The following is a 17,871-nucleotide window of genomic DNA, read 5'->3' on the forward strand; positions in this document are numbered from 1 at the left end:
CTACCCACTCATCTAAATCCCCATCAAAGCAAACAGGAGGGTAGTAACAGTGCTTCTGTTTGGACTCTTGATTGCTCCAGGGCAGGAAAATTCGTGTATTGACTATCCAATCACAGCAATAAACCAACTAGTCCCCATGTGGGGCTTACGGATCAGTGTGGAAAAAGAGAGATAAGTAGTTACCTTGATAAGAAACTGCTCCTGCATTGGATCCTTTCTCCTTTACAGCTTCTAATGTGTAAGTACACCTCACTTGCATTGCAATTTACTCTGTTGAATAGGTGAGTGTTGCCGCAAGCAACTGAGCTAGTTAAAGCGATTCTCATTGCAGAGGAAGACAAAATGTTTTATGCTGTTGTATTGCAGATGAGATTTGCTTGTTTCTAGAATTACTAAAAGCCTGTGACAAAAAAAACCAAGCAGATTATTGTTAGTGATGAATACTGAAAGACTTTTCTTTAAACATGGCCACACTGGGCAGAATTTTATGTTCTGATGCTAAGCCTATGTCTCTGTCTGAAGGGAATTTGCAGTCCTGGGGAAAATTCCTATAATAAACAGCTGAAAATATTTGCCTGTATATTTTAGTACCTCTAGGAGCTATATTGAAAACTGAGGTTTGAAAAATAGCTGTAAATGTGTTGCATGTGAGCTAACATGTCTAGTGCTGTGACATTAATAGGACAGATTCTGGCCCAACAGTAACTCCATTCCTTTTGTGATTTCCTAAGTCATGTCCACTTAGGTTTTGGGCTCTTGGTTCTCAGCTGTCTCAAAGTAAAATCCTGCTTTCTTCTCCCTTTAGTTTGGTAACCTAGTCTGCAGATTCCCCTCTGGATCTTTTTGTGATTAGCCCAGGAGATCTGAAGCTCTGTCCTTACTAATTACAGGTGCTCTTCCCAGAGATGAGGAGCAGACTGTGTCGGTGATCACCGCCTTCCTTAAAGCACAATGCTATTTATTTAGAACAAAATGTTATGGGAAAAAAACTCTTAATAAGCCAAGAAATGACTCACACACCTGCTAGGCATTGCCTGTCTTCCTTGTGGTGCCCTGGCAAATACGATAAGCAAGTTCTGCCAGCTCTTTAATTCAGAGAGAGCATCTGTGTATCAGATCAGGCTCTCTGCCCCAGAAGACAAAGCTGAGTGCCAGGATAACAGGCGTGGAGGACATGCGTGAATACGCACAGGTTCCACAGAAACGCTCTCCTTCAGCCTGGAGCACAAATGCTTAAGTAACGTGTGCTGCCCAGCAGCCTGTCCGCACCATCCTTCCCATGCTCTGGGCCAGCCGTCAGTTCTTGAGCAGCTCTCCAAAGCTGGATATGCCGCTGCCTGTAACCTGGGTGCCATTCATGCTGCTCTGTGAAGTCAAGCGTCTGCCACCTTCCTGTATATGGGAACAGCAAGAACTTGTGTGGCTGGACAGTTGAGGTTACTCAAAAGTTATCTGGCTGCTGGACTTTCCGTATGGCCAGCAATGGGCATTGTCCTCCTGCGCTCAACCACATACAAGACCAAAACAGGAAAAGCATCTCCCTGGACAGAGCTGTTGTGTGTGTTGGCTGTGACCCATTCTGGATGGTCCTGGGGCATTCCATGTTTGATAATCTTTGTTGGCAGTTCAGTGTAGCAGCATTTGAAAGCTTAATGTTCTCACTTCCATCATGGGGATATCATGACTCTCAAACACTTAGAAACTATTAAAGATGATGAAGATAAAATGCTTTAAACATGAAACCTCTTTCATTTTAGGAGATAAGATGCTTCCAAGTCCTCTGGAATGAGTGGTCAGAAAGCGTAGCTGTAGCCCATGTGGGAACAGTTTTTTTCTGGAGAAATAAAATGGATTCTTTCTTAAAGAGAAGTCATGATTTTGTGTGGTCTGGTACCAGACTGACAATGGCTCTGGTCGCAGTCTGGGTCTGGCTTTAAAAAGAAAACCAGCCTTATGTGTGTCTTACTCTCCTCTTTGTGGGAGGGAAGATGTATGCTCTGTATGAAAAACCTGGGCTATGTGGCAGAATGGTTGTGCTGTCCTGCCCTAAGATGGAAACAGAAGGTTTGTGGGGGCATATTGCATCAAGTTGCAGGCTATGGTGGTAACATAAGGAAGGTAGGAGGAACACCAAGGGCCAGGCTTCAGGCACTTGACTGCCCAGCCAAGACTGCTGTTGTAGTGGCTGCAAAGAGGCTGATCAACAGGGTGAGTCAGAGCATTAGCATAAATTGGGGTGAATTCCCTGTGGCTGCACTGTGCAAGGAGGTGTGTTTCGGGGAAGCTGACTCCAGGCACGTATGAAGACCAGGAGCTGTTGGGCTACTCCACCTCTACTGCTCGTGACTCATGGCACTCTAAGTGCAAAGAGCCTTGGACTGTGTGGCTGTACCAGCTGGGCTTACCATGATCACCGGTGCTGCTGCCCTGGTTTTGTGTCATCTGGACATGCCTGTACCTGGAGGCACTGACTGCACCTCCCTTCTCCGGGCAGAAACAAGAACTCGCTACCCAGAGGCCGTGTCCTTTGCTTTTGTTCCCTGGGCATAGCTCTGCATGAACTGGTAGCTGTGCTGCCATGCTGTGCCTGGGTGCCTAAGCAAGCAAAGCTCCTGCAGCCCTCAGCAGCCAGTTTGTTAACCAGTTACAGCTTCCCTGCTCCCAGTGTGCATGTGAGAAGGTTGTAATCCTTTTGGTGGGATGCGTGGTAAGGAAGGATGACTTGACAGCTTTCCTAGGCTCAGGGGAGATGTTCTCGCTGCACCTTCTCGCCATGTAAGCTGTGTGTGGGAAGTGTTGACAGTGCAGTTCTGTGGTCTGTGCTCCTAATTGGGAGACAACAGGAAAGTGACTCGTGGCATTGCCCAGGGAACATAGTGACTTGAGGGACTGGTGCTGGGCCACATGGTATCTGTAAGATTGACAGCAGAATGGTGCAGACTGACAGTGACCAAGCTCTTGGCTGGTTAAGATTGCTAGTGAAGGCATTTGAGCTCTGCTTAGGAGTTCCTCAGCAATCAGTGACCCGTGGGCACCAGCAAATAGAGCTCCTGCCCATCAAAAGCTGTCGTACTTTGCCAGTGTTTTGATTCCTGTGGATGAAAACAGCATCCAGTGTTGCCAGAACAAGGTATTTACTGTTACCCTGTTCTCACATCTGCTCCTCTGCACCTGTAGCTGCTGTGGCATGAGCTGAACTTTTTTCTGTACCCACTGACCATGTCCTGGCACTGCTGCTCCCTTGGCTGACTCTGACCTATCAGTGCTCTCTATGAAATTGTTTTTCTCCATCTGCTCTGGTTCTGTTATTGATCCTGACCTGGCACTAAGCTTTTCCAGCTCTGCTGTGACATCTCTCCATGGCAGAGTTTAATTCCTGTCATGCTCCTAACCTTATCCCAGACCCTGCTACATGCTGAGCTTTTTGGAACTGACCTGAGAGCAGAAGCTCAACTTGGCCATGCTGAATTCAGTAGCTTCATCTACTTATAAAAAAGCCAGATTTTTCCTTCTTGTTTCCCTTCTAATGTCATCACTCTGCAGCTCTTTGGTCGTTTGAGGGGCTGTGGCATCTTCCCAGTGCCAAATACCCTGCTTAGTTAACGTCTGTCTGTGCATGGTGGCAGTGGCAATGTGACCAGATCAGAATGTAAGTGCAGTTTATCTGCCTTGGCTAAAGTAAAGGGTAGTGTGGGTGCAGGGGTACAGACATCTGAGCCTATTGGGCTCTTCAAAGATAATGGGACTTTCTGAGGGGAGCTGTTGAAGAGTGAGAAGTGAGGCTGATGTGGCTTACGTGGCTTACGTGTGCTTTTTGCAAGTAATATACTTAATTTAAGGGGTAATGGTTATAATTGATGTTCTTAAAGGATTTTTCCAACCTAGTTGATTCTATGATTAAATTAATCCAATTTGAATTCCACGTGCGTCTCTCTATGTCGTCTGTAGCGTTCATCCCCCAGAGCCACCCAGCCAGTCATAACAGCACAGGGTGAAATGCAGCGTAGTTTGGATGAATCGGACCCAAATTTTACCAGGGCACCCTCCCTGTTTAATGGCCAGCGTGAGATGTGGCTGTGAGCTGTACAGTGCTGACTATGGGGAATCTTCTCCTGAGGCAGGCTAAAAGCTGTGGGCACCCCGGCCGCACGGACGCTGGAAGCTGATGACTGGTGTGTCAGTGGAATATCAGAGTCATGACCTGCGTGATTGGTATGTGACGTAATGATTGGACTGGAATGCTGTACACAAGCAGAGGCACCATCATCGCCTGTTTACTAACTCTGATGTTACACGTAGCCTGAGGTTACACTGGGTTAAGGAGAGCACAGCCAGATTTTTGTGAGGTGGAAACACTGGGCTGGTGCCAAGACAACAACTGATAATGTCAGCTGGTTTTGATAGGTATTTTCCTCCTCTTGTTTTGAGGAAAAGCCCTGAAATGTTCCCTGGATGGTATCCTTGGCATAAGGTTTCACAACTCTCAGCTAACATGTATTTTAAGCCCTCAAAGACCTGTGAACCCCATCTTGGTACAGATTGCAGTGTTGAGGAAAGACTGTCCTGTTGCCTGTGTTGCATAGAAACCAGTTCCTTCAGTCCATCTTTTCCAGAGCTCCTGGGCTATTGTAGCAAAGTGGTTGTACAGTTGCTTGCATTCAGCTTGTGATGAATGTGAAACTGCTCTTGGCAGTGCTTGGACATTCACAGCCTATTTGTAGTTGTATTTCTAAGGCACACACACATGTCATGTCCCGGTACAGCAAGGAGTATATATTCCAATGTATTTTAGTCTTCTCTAATAGAAGCCCCATTTTAGGAAATCTGTCCCAGCTAAGTTAGGAAGGATGCTGCCTCCAATCCCATAGAGCTTGGCTGCAACCTGGCAAGACTCTAGCGTCTAGCAGCCAGTAGCCTGCAACCTCAGCTGGAGCACTTAGACCCTGTCTGATGGAGAGAGGCTTAATGGAGAGATGGATGCAGGATGGGAGCACAGAAGTGTTCTGCTATGTAGGATCTTGGTTGCTGCAGGCTTATTCCTGATGACTGTCACTGCAGGCTAATGCCAAAATCTTTAGCTTTATTCCATATTCCACTGTTTCTAACTGGAATGGGTAGTCATAGTGCTGCCCACTCATGGACTGACCATCTGTCTGTGTGTATAATGATATGATCAGACCCTGTTCTGTTTTAAAGCTTACATGTGAAAATAAGGATCTTGCCAAAGCAAGGTTTGGTCAAACTTATCAGAGGTTCTTGGGTGAACACTGGAAAGAATGTGTTTAAATCACTTGATGCTGAAATTAATCATGTACTTAAGGTTAAGCAGTTAGTGATTCTTTTAATATGAGTCTGAGTCTATGCATAACAAGTGCCTTCAGAGTCAGAGGTATGAAGAATCCTTCTAAATCTGTCAGTTCCTTTTCTCTCTGATCCTGGAGATGGCTGAGATGATCAAACTGTTGTCCAGTGACTGTTTAATTCTGCATCTCTAGTTGAATCATTGTTACCTGTCCTTCTCCTGTCCCCTATTTCATTACCTTCTGTGCTCAAAGGGGGTCCTATAATATGAAATCTCCTTGAACGAAGGTTGTGGATGGCTGTTCTCTTCCAAATCTGGCTGGTGGGACATTGCACCACACTCAGTTTGTCCCAGCTTTTCCTCACTGCCCTCCAGACCTGCTGGCAGAGTTCTGTGTATACATTTTAGCCTAAATAAGCAAGGCAAGCAAACTGTCATTCCACAGGTTAAGCTCACATCTGATGGCACAGCAGTTTAGAGTGCACATCCACCTCCAACATTCCTCTTTTCCCCTGGGCTGCCTCATTAAACTGGCTTTCCAAGTTTGCATGTAATGCAAAGCAGCACAGTAGAACCCTGGGTTTACTTAGCCCTCAGATTTCCATGGGTGAGCAGAGGGAAGCAGATGGCTGTTGCATAGTCAAGGGCTTGGCTATTAATGAGTGACTGTCCATGAATAGATGGGTAGGCAGATTAAGTGTAACAGACTGGGTTCAGATTTTGCTTGCAAGTTGATGGAGTGGCCCAAAGTGGTAATGGATGTAGCTGAGAAGGGTTCCACTCATCTAATGCCTACATACTGCACTTCATGCAGTCAAGCTGTACAAATACGAGAGAGCGAATCCAAGCCAAGAGCTGGGTCTTCTCTTGCTCCCTTCAAGCCACGGTGACTTGGTGTATGTTGAACATAAAGAGAATTCTGCCACGTGTCTTCTTTCAAACGTCAGCAGGCGGGGGGTCTTCTAGTTCTGTCACTATCATGAGTTCTGCACCAAAGAGTCAAAACTAGACTCTATAGCATCCTCTGTGAGACCTTCAGCCTGAGAAGTAACCCCTCTGTGAAATTCTGCCACTTTCCCATAACAAAATTTGCCTATTTCCTTTGAGCTATTTTTGGCTTTATATATAGATGTGGTAGAGGGAGATTATGAGAGCCATTAAAAAGGAATTACAAGACGCTGTGGTGGAGGTAATGGAAGAAAGGTGTCATGGTGTGGTTGTGCAATAGCTTCGTGTTTTCCATATTGCTCATGCAATGAGGTGAGAGGACTCAGTACCTGAGTGGAAGGGTCATTGTGGCATGGTACAGTATTGGTGCTATATGTAGCAGGGGTTGCATCAGATGGCTGAGCGTTAGCAGTAAAGACCATCTGAATTGCTGAAAAGTGGGAGAAATCCATGTGGAAAATCCAGCTTTTTCCCAGAACACATCAGATCAAAATAGGTACAAGTTGAATCCCTCAGTTTTTCTGTGCTGTTTGCTGAGAACCGAGTGCACTGGATATGAAAACAAATAACTTCATACTCTGTGACCAGGCTAGTCAAAAAGCAGCTATAAATAGGAAACTGAGAAACAATGAGAGGGCAGAAAAACAGTGTTGAGCTCTCAATATGACCCTTTAAATTGAAATGGCTGGCACAGATTTCATAAACAAGGGAGTTGGGGAACAACACAATTTGAAAGCATCACTGGTTTTCATCAAATTTTTATTGACAAATGTTTTTCCTGGTACATTGCCTCTGTATGACAGAAATTAAAGTAACCTCTTGGATACTGTTATTTGTCAAATGTTGCACCTATGGATCCTCCAAAAAACTGGCAAATTGCTCCTCTTCCCATGCAGGGTTCTCACTTATCAGTTTTCTTCCTCTACTGATATCCCTTTCTCCTTATTCATTTCCAAGGGCCCTAAGCAGAGCCATTTGCCTCTCAGCTCACTCTAATCAGCATATGAAGAGATGATATGAAAGAAAGATGCTGATAACCATGACACCTGAAATGATTTTGTGCCTTCAGTAGACCACAAGTAGCATGGAACCATAGCACTGATCTTGCTGTATTCATTGCCTCTAGCCTGAGCATACTTCTTGCCTGAGCAGGCTCAGACATTGCATCAGTGTCCTCTAGGAATGCACAGAACTCTTTTTACACTAGCTAATTGAGACTATCCCTCTCAGATGCAGGTGAGTAAATAGTGGCCCCACTTTACACCTAGGAAGAGTGGGAGGTGAAAGTGGCTTGCCCACGTTTAAGTGGCAACTTGTGTGAGTGATGTTGGAGTACCCTGTTTGCCTGCATCCCAACTCTGTGTATCCAGCGGTTGTAAAGTTCCTCATTGAACACGGGAGATGAGTGGAGCGTTGGGCTATTCGTTCTACATTAGCTATTACATTGCTTGCTGGGTGCTAGGTAGTGAGAAAGGCATGAGGGGAGCAGGCTCAGAGACACAAGTTGCACTGCCAAGCAGAATAACAGTACTAGTGACATGGTGGCAACAGGCTTGCACTGGCCTGCTGAGCGCTGGCAGGACAGCCTAGGTAGTCTGATGGCCAAAGAGATTCTGGCCTCATTTCAACTGCTCAGTCTGGCTGCATCAGTGCCCTGGTTGGTATTTCCTTCCTTCTTCTCTAGAGAAAAGACAAGATAATTCGAAGCACAAAGCCAAGACTTTGCCCTCTGGAGGGATTCCAGGGTTGCAGATGGACTGGGCTCTTCACAGTGCTGCTGGAAAGCAATTACATTTGCAGTTCATGGGAAGGGAAGAGGAGGAGGGAGAGTCACTGAACTGACAGCAGGGATAAGAAGGTAGCTCATTAGCACATCATCTTTTCTGCACCCTTCTGTGTGGGAGCAGATCTCCATATGATGACATTCAGAGTCTGGCAGGAATGTCATCCTGAGCTAGTAGGAATTTCTCTGCAAGAAAGTGTGAGTGAGTAGGTTTAAAGGCATCACAAGTGAGCTCCTCTGTGGTCCAAAGAGCATAAGGGTTCATCCTTCATGGTCATTCCTCAAACTTCACTATCAGCTGCTGACCTGGAATATGAAGAGGAAGCCTGGAAGTAGCAAGGTATTCATTAAATAAATAGGTACTTCTTGGAGTAGGCGCTGTGTCTATGGCAAAACACAACTGGGAAAGATAGCATTTCCCTTTACTCTATGGACGTTTTCTGTGGCAGATGAATTTGTAAGTGAGCATTAGAAGCAAAGAGCTGATTGTGTACCGAGCAGTGGCTTGTGCTTGGAGAATTCCAGTAGGAGCCATACAACAGCATCTGGCATTCGCAATGATTTGGAGAGCATGAGTCCTGGGACAGTGACTATTGGAAACTGCACAGTACACTGGTAATAGAGATAATAATATACTTAATTATGAGCTGAAGGATGAATTCCTTAGGGGCTTATTCAAAAGACTCGTGTGATTGTCTAACAGCACTAAGGGTACATTCTCTCATCCCCTGAGAGGTCCACATGGCCCTAGAGGAAAATGTCACCAGAAGCATAGCTTAACTGTTCCCTAAATGAGGTAGTCATGAATAGAAAATGTGTGTGTGTGCGCCTCACCTGTCAGGCAAGCATAAATGGCTATGCACCAAAACAGTCCCCCATGGCACAGCACAGCTCGTGTCTCTCTTTCGTGTAGATGTTTGTGTTCTGTGTGACAGCATCTGTGTGAGGATCTGCAGTCTTTTTGTTGAGAAGGGGGCAGAAAGGAGCAAAAAATGAACCCATGAACCCATGAGCCCAGTGGAGCACCAGGTAAAGACCAACCCTTCCTATGTTCTCTTAATTCTTCTGCCTGCTTGGTGTAAATGCTTTTCAGCTCAGAATGGAGGAACTGGAGTGCCCACAGGAGCCACAGCGCAAGCATTTGAAAGCCCTGCTCTCCCCAACCCCTCTTCCTTTGTGTTCTGCTGGTAGTGATTAAATATTGATGCGTAATGAGCCTCTGACAAGAAACACAATGCTGTGCAGTGCAGGCTGCCATTCTTGGGGCTGGAGATGGTCCTCCATTGCTGCTGCTGAGCCAGGTGTTCCCTAAAGCAACAACTGAGAAAACCAGGAAGCTCTCTGTGCCCCTCAAAGCTTTCAGACCAGAGGGTGGCTGTTCTGCAGCCCTCTAGTTCAGCTATTTCCAGTCAGCTTTGTGGTAGCAGCCTGGGAAGAGTTGCAGCTTGCTGTCTCCCACACAAACCTCTTTCTCTGTTTGTTAGCTGTCTATTGTGGATGAAGAATTCATCCTGATGCTACAGCTGCAGCCCAGGGATCCTGCTTGTGGCTGGGGGAGCACAGCAGAGCAGGATCCTGCAGTGGGAATCTGATACTGAGGGGGAATGATGCTGTTTGCTGCTCTGCAGTAATGCTCCTTGTGTAGAGCTGCAGTCTGAAGCTGCAACGTGAGCAGTGACTGTCCGAGAGATGCCCTTCCTGGCCCTGAATTCATGTGTTGCGTTACCTGGTGCACTGCATCAAGTGCCACACAGCAATGAGTCATTGAGAGTCAGGGCATAAATTCCCCAATCCCTGTAGGTTTCTCATAGGGTAGGGTTTGATTTGTCTCTTACAGCTTTGGGAGAGTGCATTAGCTTTCAGTCTCTTTGAAAATGCCTATATTGCCTCCCCTTGGCTGCAAGGGTCTGTCCTCATACCTTGTCTGTATTGTAATGTGGGTCTTGGTGCTGCACACTCTCTTACCATGACTCCGACCTGGAAGCTGTCCTTGCAGGCAGCATTTTGCAACACCTCAGTGCACTTCCCATGGTGATACAGACTTCCTATTCACAGGCTCACTTGTGACCTTCCCATTGTGATCCCAGAGCTGTGCAAAACCTTCTAGCTGTGCCAAAAAAGCACTTTGGCCAGGCATCTTCAATCTGTGACCCTGCAACCCTGATATTGGTAGCCACAGATCTTGGTCACAGTAACAGTACATGCCTGTAGCTGTGCAGCACAGGGCATTCCGCCCTGTTAGCCTCACTACTCCTTCTCCATTAAACAGAGTGCACGGTGACAGAGCACTGCTGTGTCTTCAGTCACAAGAGACCCTACAGTTCTGCTCAGTTAAGGTGCCTCTTGTGAGAGGTGCACAGAGCCTGACACCTACCCTGAGCCTTCCCAGCCTCAGGGCTGCAGCCTCAGGCTGCGACTCCTCTACAGACCTCTACTGGCCGAACAGCGCTGGTCAGGGATGCTGCGGCTCTTGCTCCTGTAAGGCTGCGAGGCTCCTTTACACGTGCATGTGCGAGGCTTTGGGAACTGCTGCAAACCCTTCCATCCTTTTCCCGCTGCTCTCCCTGTCCTCTGGCACAAGATGAATGTATTCGGGTCTCCAGAGACAAACCGTAAGTGCGGTAGCTGGTATATGGTGAAAAGCTCCTTCAACACCGGAGCTCTCACGTGCTGCCGGTTTGGATTTGCATGGTATGATCTGTCTGTCTCCAGCCTGTTCCCAGCAGCATGCCTCACAGTTACTCACCGTGGGGTAGTCTGTAGTGAAGGTAATGGACAGAAAATGCCCTGCTACCTTTGCCTGCTCAAATGGAATAGCCACAAAGCTTTATACTGCAATGGGACCACTCCTAGTAGCACAGTCTTCTTTCCATGTGTTTAGTAAGAAACAGCTAGTTCAAAGCGTGCTATATCATGTTCATTTAGGGTCAGCAAGGGAAATCAGATTTCATTTTCTGATTGTAGATCAGTTATTGCCACTTTGATGTCCTCATTCTGCTGTTCAGGATGTCCAAGGTCTTTCCTGTGCGGCATCTCAGAAACATCTGGATATTAGGAAAACTGCAGCAGAGGACAGTTCCTTCCTCAAGTAGTTTACAGTTTAAATAGACAGGGCAGGCAAAAGGTGAAGGAACAGAGGAAAAGAGAGGATTTGGTTGGGTTTTTTTTGCCTACTTTAGGTGAGATGTGAGGAAACAAAGTGCCAGCAGACATTTGCACTGGCACTGTTAAGCTTAAATGGGCACATGCCTCTGGTGTACGTCTGCAAAGGCTATTTATTTTTCTTCGTATTTGAAAGGTGCTGACCCAACACCATAAGTGGCAATATGCATTAGCTGGGTCAGGCACTGAGCTGGGTACTGGACGCTAAAGATGATTCTCTTAATCTGGCTGTGACAGGTCGTTGCTGTTGTGACTGCAGCAGGGCAGGTGAAGGCACAGATCAGAGTTACTTAACAGCTCCTAGGAGGTTCCTGTGTTCTTAAGTGTGAATTGGTATTGAATACAGGTTGTTCTCCTGTGTGTCCCTACACCTCAGCCCCTTAAAAATCAGAACGGCTTTCTGCCAGCCTGCAGGCTGCTCCCAGTCTCCAAGAGGCTTCTGGGATCCTGTTAGGACTACGGGTGCCTCACGAAGCAATTGGCAATGAAACAGCAGTCCCCCAGGGGTTTGGAAAAGGGACCCCTTCTGGTGTCCATGTGGTCCTTTGGTGTAAACAAGGGTGTAGGGAGTAGAAAGAGGAAGGTGTTCTTCCCACCTGAGCCAGGGAACTTGCCTCAGTGTTGGAGGCTGTGACATTCAGGGTGAGATTGAAAGAGCTCAGCTACCTCAGGTACCAAAGCAGGACTGGAGACACTGCTCAATTACAGGTAAAGAGAAAATACCACGCTAGAAGGGAGAAAGGTATAACCAGAAGTGGCTGGATGCTGAAAGTAATTCAGTTACGAAAGTGGGAGCATTTCTAACGTCTGGTGATGGGCCACTGGGACTAACTACTGGGCACCACATTAAACCCCGGTACTTTGATGCCTTAATGTGCTTTCCCACACCATTTACTTTAGTCAGCTCAGTGCCAGGTTGCTGAATAAACAGAAAGCCCTGTGACATATAGGGTGTCTAAAGAGGTGAACTGCACGAGTCCCTCACATCACAACCGTCTCCATCCAGCAGGTCACCTTGCTGCCTTGTGCTTGCTTGCAATAAACCCCTATGTGCTACCAGCACCTCATTTCTTTCTCTCCTTGTTTTATGGGATGTGTAAGACTCGCTGCTTTACCCTTGGACTGGGCACCCAAGTGGGCAGGGAGAGGGTAGGTGTGGACTGGGGAAGAGGACTGTTCATAGGCAGCCAGCAGCACCCATCACCACCAAACCAGTGTGTGAGCTGAAAAGGGGGGTGCTGGGAAGCTGGTTCAGGCTTGGGAAAAACAGTTGGCACAGTTGTAATCAGGCAGGAAACAGGAAACGGTGTCGTGAGGTAACAAACAGGAAGCGATGATGGCAACACTGCACTGCCCGGTTTGGGCCCAGGCTCAAGGAAAGCTCTCCTCTGCTGCAAGGGGAGGCAGTGGGAGCGCATGTGTACCACTGTGTGCTTTGCTCAGATGCTATTTACACTGAGCAGCTATTTAAACAATAAGATGAGAATGGTAAAGGCTTATTTGCACTTGTGCAGCCATGAGGAGTCTGAAGGATATGAGTGAGTCTTCACAACATCCTCTGAGTCATGTTAGTGTTAACAACTCCACCTTGTGTGTCAGGAGAGGGGAAGGGCAGCTGTTGAAAGGAAGGCTTTCTCAAGAGCATGTAAGGGTTAAGCGCCTGTATCTCCATAGAAGCATTGCCTTCTCCTCAAAGTCATGCCTAAGGATGCCTCTTTCACGGCTGCAACCATCGTAAAGGTAGTTGTCACACTTCCATTAATGGCGTTGACCCTTCCAAGAGTCACCCTTCACTCTCAGCTATGTCAGATGCCTCTCCAGGGGGAACGCCAAAAGGTTTTACCTTTTCCATGACCCTGGATAAGCCACACGGTTGGCTTAAAGTAGACGCTTCACGCGTGGATGGCTGCAGTGAGGTGAGATGATCCTGTGTCTGCTGAAGGCGATGGAGCAGATGGTGGAGCAACTGCTGGAGCAGTGAGGAAATACTTCCCACCTATGAAAAACGTGCATCTGATGTAAAGGCTTCTTAAACACGCTTGCATCCATGAAAAAGAGCTTTCCGTAGCTATAAGCACATGGGCATTTCTGCTTCTTGCTAGGATGCAAGCTGTTTCCAGAAACTCAGCCATGCATTGTGAATTGTATCTGTTCTGGAGAACTTCAAACCCCTCCTCCTAAGCAACTAATGACAAACATAAATACCATTAGTGGAGTGAAAATCAGGGTAATCTAACATGAAGGGGGAGTTGTGAGGTGGTCTGGAGGAAGAAAAGAGCCTCTGTACTCTAAGGAGACAGGAGAGGAGGGGAAGCTATTGATAAAGAAGCTAATACCGAGACCTGGTGGGTTGAATTGAAAGAGGGGATTAGAGCAGGGCCCTTTCTTTTGTCATTATCACAATTTTATCCTGTGTGGATCATGTCCCCCACCAAATACATTTTGTTCAGATTGTCTGGTGTTTCTTTGCTGACAGTCTTCCAGAGAACAAATGAGTTTAGGAAGAGCAGGGCAGGAGCAAAAATGCTTTGGCAATGCTTTGGCATTTTCTGCCAAAGCAGAACATGTAAGGCAAATATTAAACAGTGTTAATAGAAAAGGAATTTCAAATGCACAGTGATTCATATTTGCAGCAGGAATCTTGACCCTGCACAAAAACCATTGTGGGAGCCGTGTGCCCAAGTACAGGGATCGTCAGAGCTCATGCATTGTGCCAGGAATGGTCAATTCCTGTTCTGACTGGTAACGGCCTCTCCAGCTATAAACCTAACTCTCAGCAGATTTGTTTGGATATTAAATATGAGTTGGTTTAGCTTAATTTATAAAAACAAACACAGTGCCTCTGTGACCTTCTAGGCAGTTAAAAACGTAATCAACAAAACCACTGTGAAGCCAGCAACAGCTCAATAAATAAGTCATAAAGCACAGATAAAAGCTGTCATCACCAAACAGCCTCTCCTCAAACTGTGTGTTTCCCTCACTTGTCCGTGTATTTGCTAAACATGACTATGAGCAAGGTGCTGGTTTGCACTTTGGGACTCTTCCAGGGTGGGTTGGCTGCAGGGGTAGATGGAGTCTGATCACAGTCTCCACTGTGGTTGACAGGAGGAAATGTCAGTGTTTGCAGAGGAAATGAGGGATTAAGCCTTTCTGTAGTAGCTACACACAACATTGCTACCTATGTGAGGGGCAAGCCCATCACTACAGTATGTGGAAGACATAAAGTAATTGTGGGATCACCTGTATAATGCAGGTCACGTAACATCCAAGGTTATGTTATCTCCAGATATGGACCACTCTATTTGCCTTAGCTGTTAGGTCTCTCCTCACATGATATGTCAGTCAGAAGCTCTGAGTGACCCAGTCAGACGGGAGGACACTGTGTCTCTCCTCCTCGTATCTCCCCAGGGTTGCAGAGCTCAATGGAAGGAGCAGTTGATCTATCTGTGGAGATGGGAACACCTTTGGGAAGGTGGTGGTCTGCCATCACATTTAAAAGGGACAGGACAAAGATACGTGTTGCTCCCCAGAATTAAATGCTGTGCATGGAACAATTGCTTCAGCGTCTGAAATTATTGTTCTGTGCCCCATTCATCTGTACCTGATGAATCAGAGTTCTGTCCTAACCTTGCAGCATGATAGACAACTGTGCTGCAGAAACATGCCCCAGAGCTGCACAGGGGAGGAGAAACCTAAGGACAGAAGGAGGTGGTAAGACCAACAAGAGGGAGGAGAAAGAGAAAGGATAGTTTTATGGTGCTGAGTCACACTGTTGCCCAGGCAAGGTCTGAGAGCAGAGTAGGCAGGGTTAGAGCAGGCGCAAGAGTGACGATCAAGGAGAAATCTCAGGGCTTTGGGTGTCACCAGCCAGCAGGGTCACTGCCTGCAAGGTCTGGGAGCTGAGCTGCAAAACTTGAACAGAGAGAGCGTGGAGGGGGGAAATCTTGATGCGGACTCTCCATAGAGGCTGTAAAGCTGAAGTTATGACAACAGTGAAGCATGGCAGAGGGCCATGGAGTTATGTCAGTTCTGCACAACCAGAGCCTGAACTGTGAACAAAATGTGCTGGGAGTGTCGTACCTGCTGCATAAAATCAGTCTGTATTTATGGATCAGGTATGTGAGATAAGGAATGATGGGCAAACAGATACATAACTGTCTCTTAAGCCACCAAAGTACCTGTTTGGGAACTGCTGTGCCTGTCTCATTTTAGCGTGAAGTAATGAAAAAAGACTGAGGAGCAATGAAAATACTTGAAATGCGTTTTTACAGAGATGGTTTCATCTGTTGGACTACATGGTTGCAGTTGCGCAGTAACTAATTTCAGCTTTCTCAGCAGCTCATTCAGAGCTGTTGCTGGACAAGTATTGTGCATAATAAAATGCATTCTGCATTTTATCAAGATTCTCCATTTTATCCTATTTTAGGCGCATCCTGTATCAAACTGAATTTCTACAAGCATCTCTCATCTGCCCTAACTGAACTCCGTGCCCTGAGCTGTATCTGCATCAGCACAGTCCTGCTGCGTGTTGTCTCAGCACCAGTGGGTGCTATAGCTACGGGTATATCCCAGCATCTGTTTCCCCTGATCAGCGGGCTGGTTAAAGAGGTGAATGAAGGGCTGTAGTCAAACATGGAGCAACTTCAGTGAAGCGCTGCAGGGAGCAGCACCCCTCTCGCTCAGTCCAGCTCTGAAATTGCTTAGGCTGAAGGGCTCAGCGTGGCTGTGAAATAGTTTCTATCAGGTGCTAATACAAGGGAACACCAAAGAGCTTCTCAGTCAGGGTCCGTTCTTAAAGTTGTTGGTTTGTCACATTGCATTTAAGTGAGTTTGTGCAGTCTTTTGAAAATGAAAGCCAAGTTTAGGTGCAGCCCTCGAGCCAAATCTGTTGGTGCGAATGGTGCTGAGGGACATTACTTGTACAGTTGGACCTGAGAACTCTATAGGGAAAAGGCATTCTTTATTGGTACATTTGCAGTCCTGGCATCATCTGTGACCCTCAAAAGGAATCTTTGACATTCAGGTCAAGTCCTTACAGCCCAGAAGGAAGGATCTCGGAGCTCCCCCTGGTGAGTTCATATACTGTGGCTCAGAGATGCGCTGGGGGGGGGCAGGTTGGTGAGCAGTCAGTGCACAGCACCTCTCAGTAAGGACAGTTTTGGCCAAGCTGTGGGTTAAATCCAGGTCATATTCTGTGTTCAGCTAATTTGCTTGTGGTTTCTTTGGCAAGGACTTGGGGATGTGCACACGTGCATAGATTCACATATGCTTTCCATCTCCTCTTGCGTGGAAGCAGGCACCGCTCCTGTTTTTCCTGTGTAGGATCTGTGATCTATTCTGGTAGCTGCATAGTGCAGTCGTGCCTCCAGTAAATATTCACACATTTCCTTGTAAGCTGATGCTTTTTTCTCTTTCCTCTCTCCTGTGTGGCTACACAAAGGCATGCGTTGTACCTGCTTTACCCTGTGGGATCTACATAATCAGGTCCACGGGTTTTAATGGATTTCAACTCCCTTCTGTCTACAGATACGGTTTCCTGTCTCGTTTTGAGCAGGAAAAGCCGAGTCTTTTTTGGTCTTAGCATTCCTGCTTGCCTCGGCTTTGGGAAGAGTTCTCTGGCTATTTTCCTGTTTGAGTTTTGTGTGTGTTTTGTTTTAAGCAGGACAGAGTGCATGTGTGTATGTAATCCATGTGCTCAATTAAGAGAGGCATCTGTTGGGTTTATTTCACATTGCCGAGGAAGGACTGCAAGCAGGGAGCATCTGCTCGGCTTTTTGTCAATGGCTTGTTTTTCATAATTTGCTCTACAGGGTGAATGTTTGGGGAGGGGGAGGTGGCTTTTTATTTCTGAGTTTCGTCTTAGATTTGTTTTTATGGTGGCCAGGGAAAGCCTGGCTGGGATTTGAGAGTTAATTTCGCTAAGAATAGATCTGAGGGAGAAACAAAACCATCCCAAGTAAATAGTATTTATGTAACCTTAATAATACACCCAGAAGGACCCTTATAAACCATTATTTGCAGTATGTGAATGAAAAAATTAAAACAATTTGTTATGGTGCTTATCTAACACCAGTGGGGGTTTGGGGTTTTGTGTTCTTTTCAAAACTAGCAAATTTTGGGGAAAAATAGGAAAAGCATCAACCGCTAAGATGCTTTTTTGGCATTTTGTCAACAGCAACAAAAAAAGTCTGGGTTTAAAATAGAGCAGCACTGGTTTCCCACTCTTATAGGTTTTGCTTTTGTGCATTCAGATGTTGGCCCTATCGCACCTAGTTGATATAGTGAGAGATTCAATTGTCCGTAAACGTATGTGCTTCAGAGGCTACTAAACCTGCTGGGGGTGTTTTATACGAGTGTGCTTTTACACTTGTTTTGTGGCAACGTCCTCCTAAAGGGCTGTGGAGGATAATGACTTTGGGATGCCCTGGGAGGACACAGCTGCTGGTGCAGTGGAGGGAACTTGGGAGGAGAAAGCCTGAAACTCCCTCTAATCCCCCAAGTGAAAGACAGATCTCACCCATCGCAATCAAACAAGCAAGGACACCATCTTGCAGGTGTAAATGCAGATGCTGGGCAAGAGTAACCTGAGGGCAAGACCTAGGTCTTACTGAAAGTCTTCAAAGAAATGGGATTAGAAAGAAATAGTAATCGTATCTTGTTCTGTAAGTGAAACCCA

General features: G+C 46.5%; 1 protein-coding gene across 1 annotated transcript in view; it reads left to right on the forward strand.

Annotated features, from left to right (window-relative positions):
• INO80 (INO80 complex ATPase subunit) overlaps window positions 1-17,871 on the forward strand; it is a 370,843-nt gene that overhangs the window by 86,173 nt on the left and 266,799 nt on the right. The gene's annotated exons all lie outside the window — the stretch shown is intronic.

Source organism: Pezoporus occidentalis, unplaced genomic scaffold (genome assembly GCF_034315485.1).
Source record: "Pezoporus occidentalis ecotype Australia unplaced genomic scaffold, CSIRO_AGI_Poc_V1 ctg46, whole genome shotgun sequence".
Lineage (NCBI taxonomy): Eukaryota > Metazoa > Chordata > Aves > Psittaciformes > Psittacidae > Pezoporus > Pezoporus occidentalis.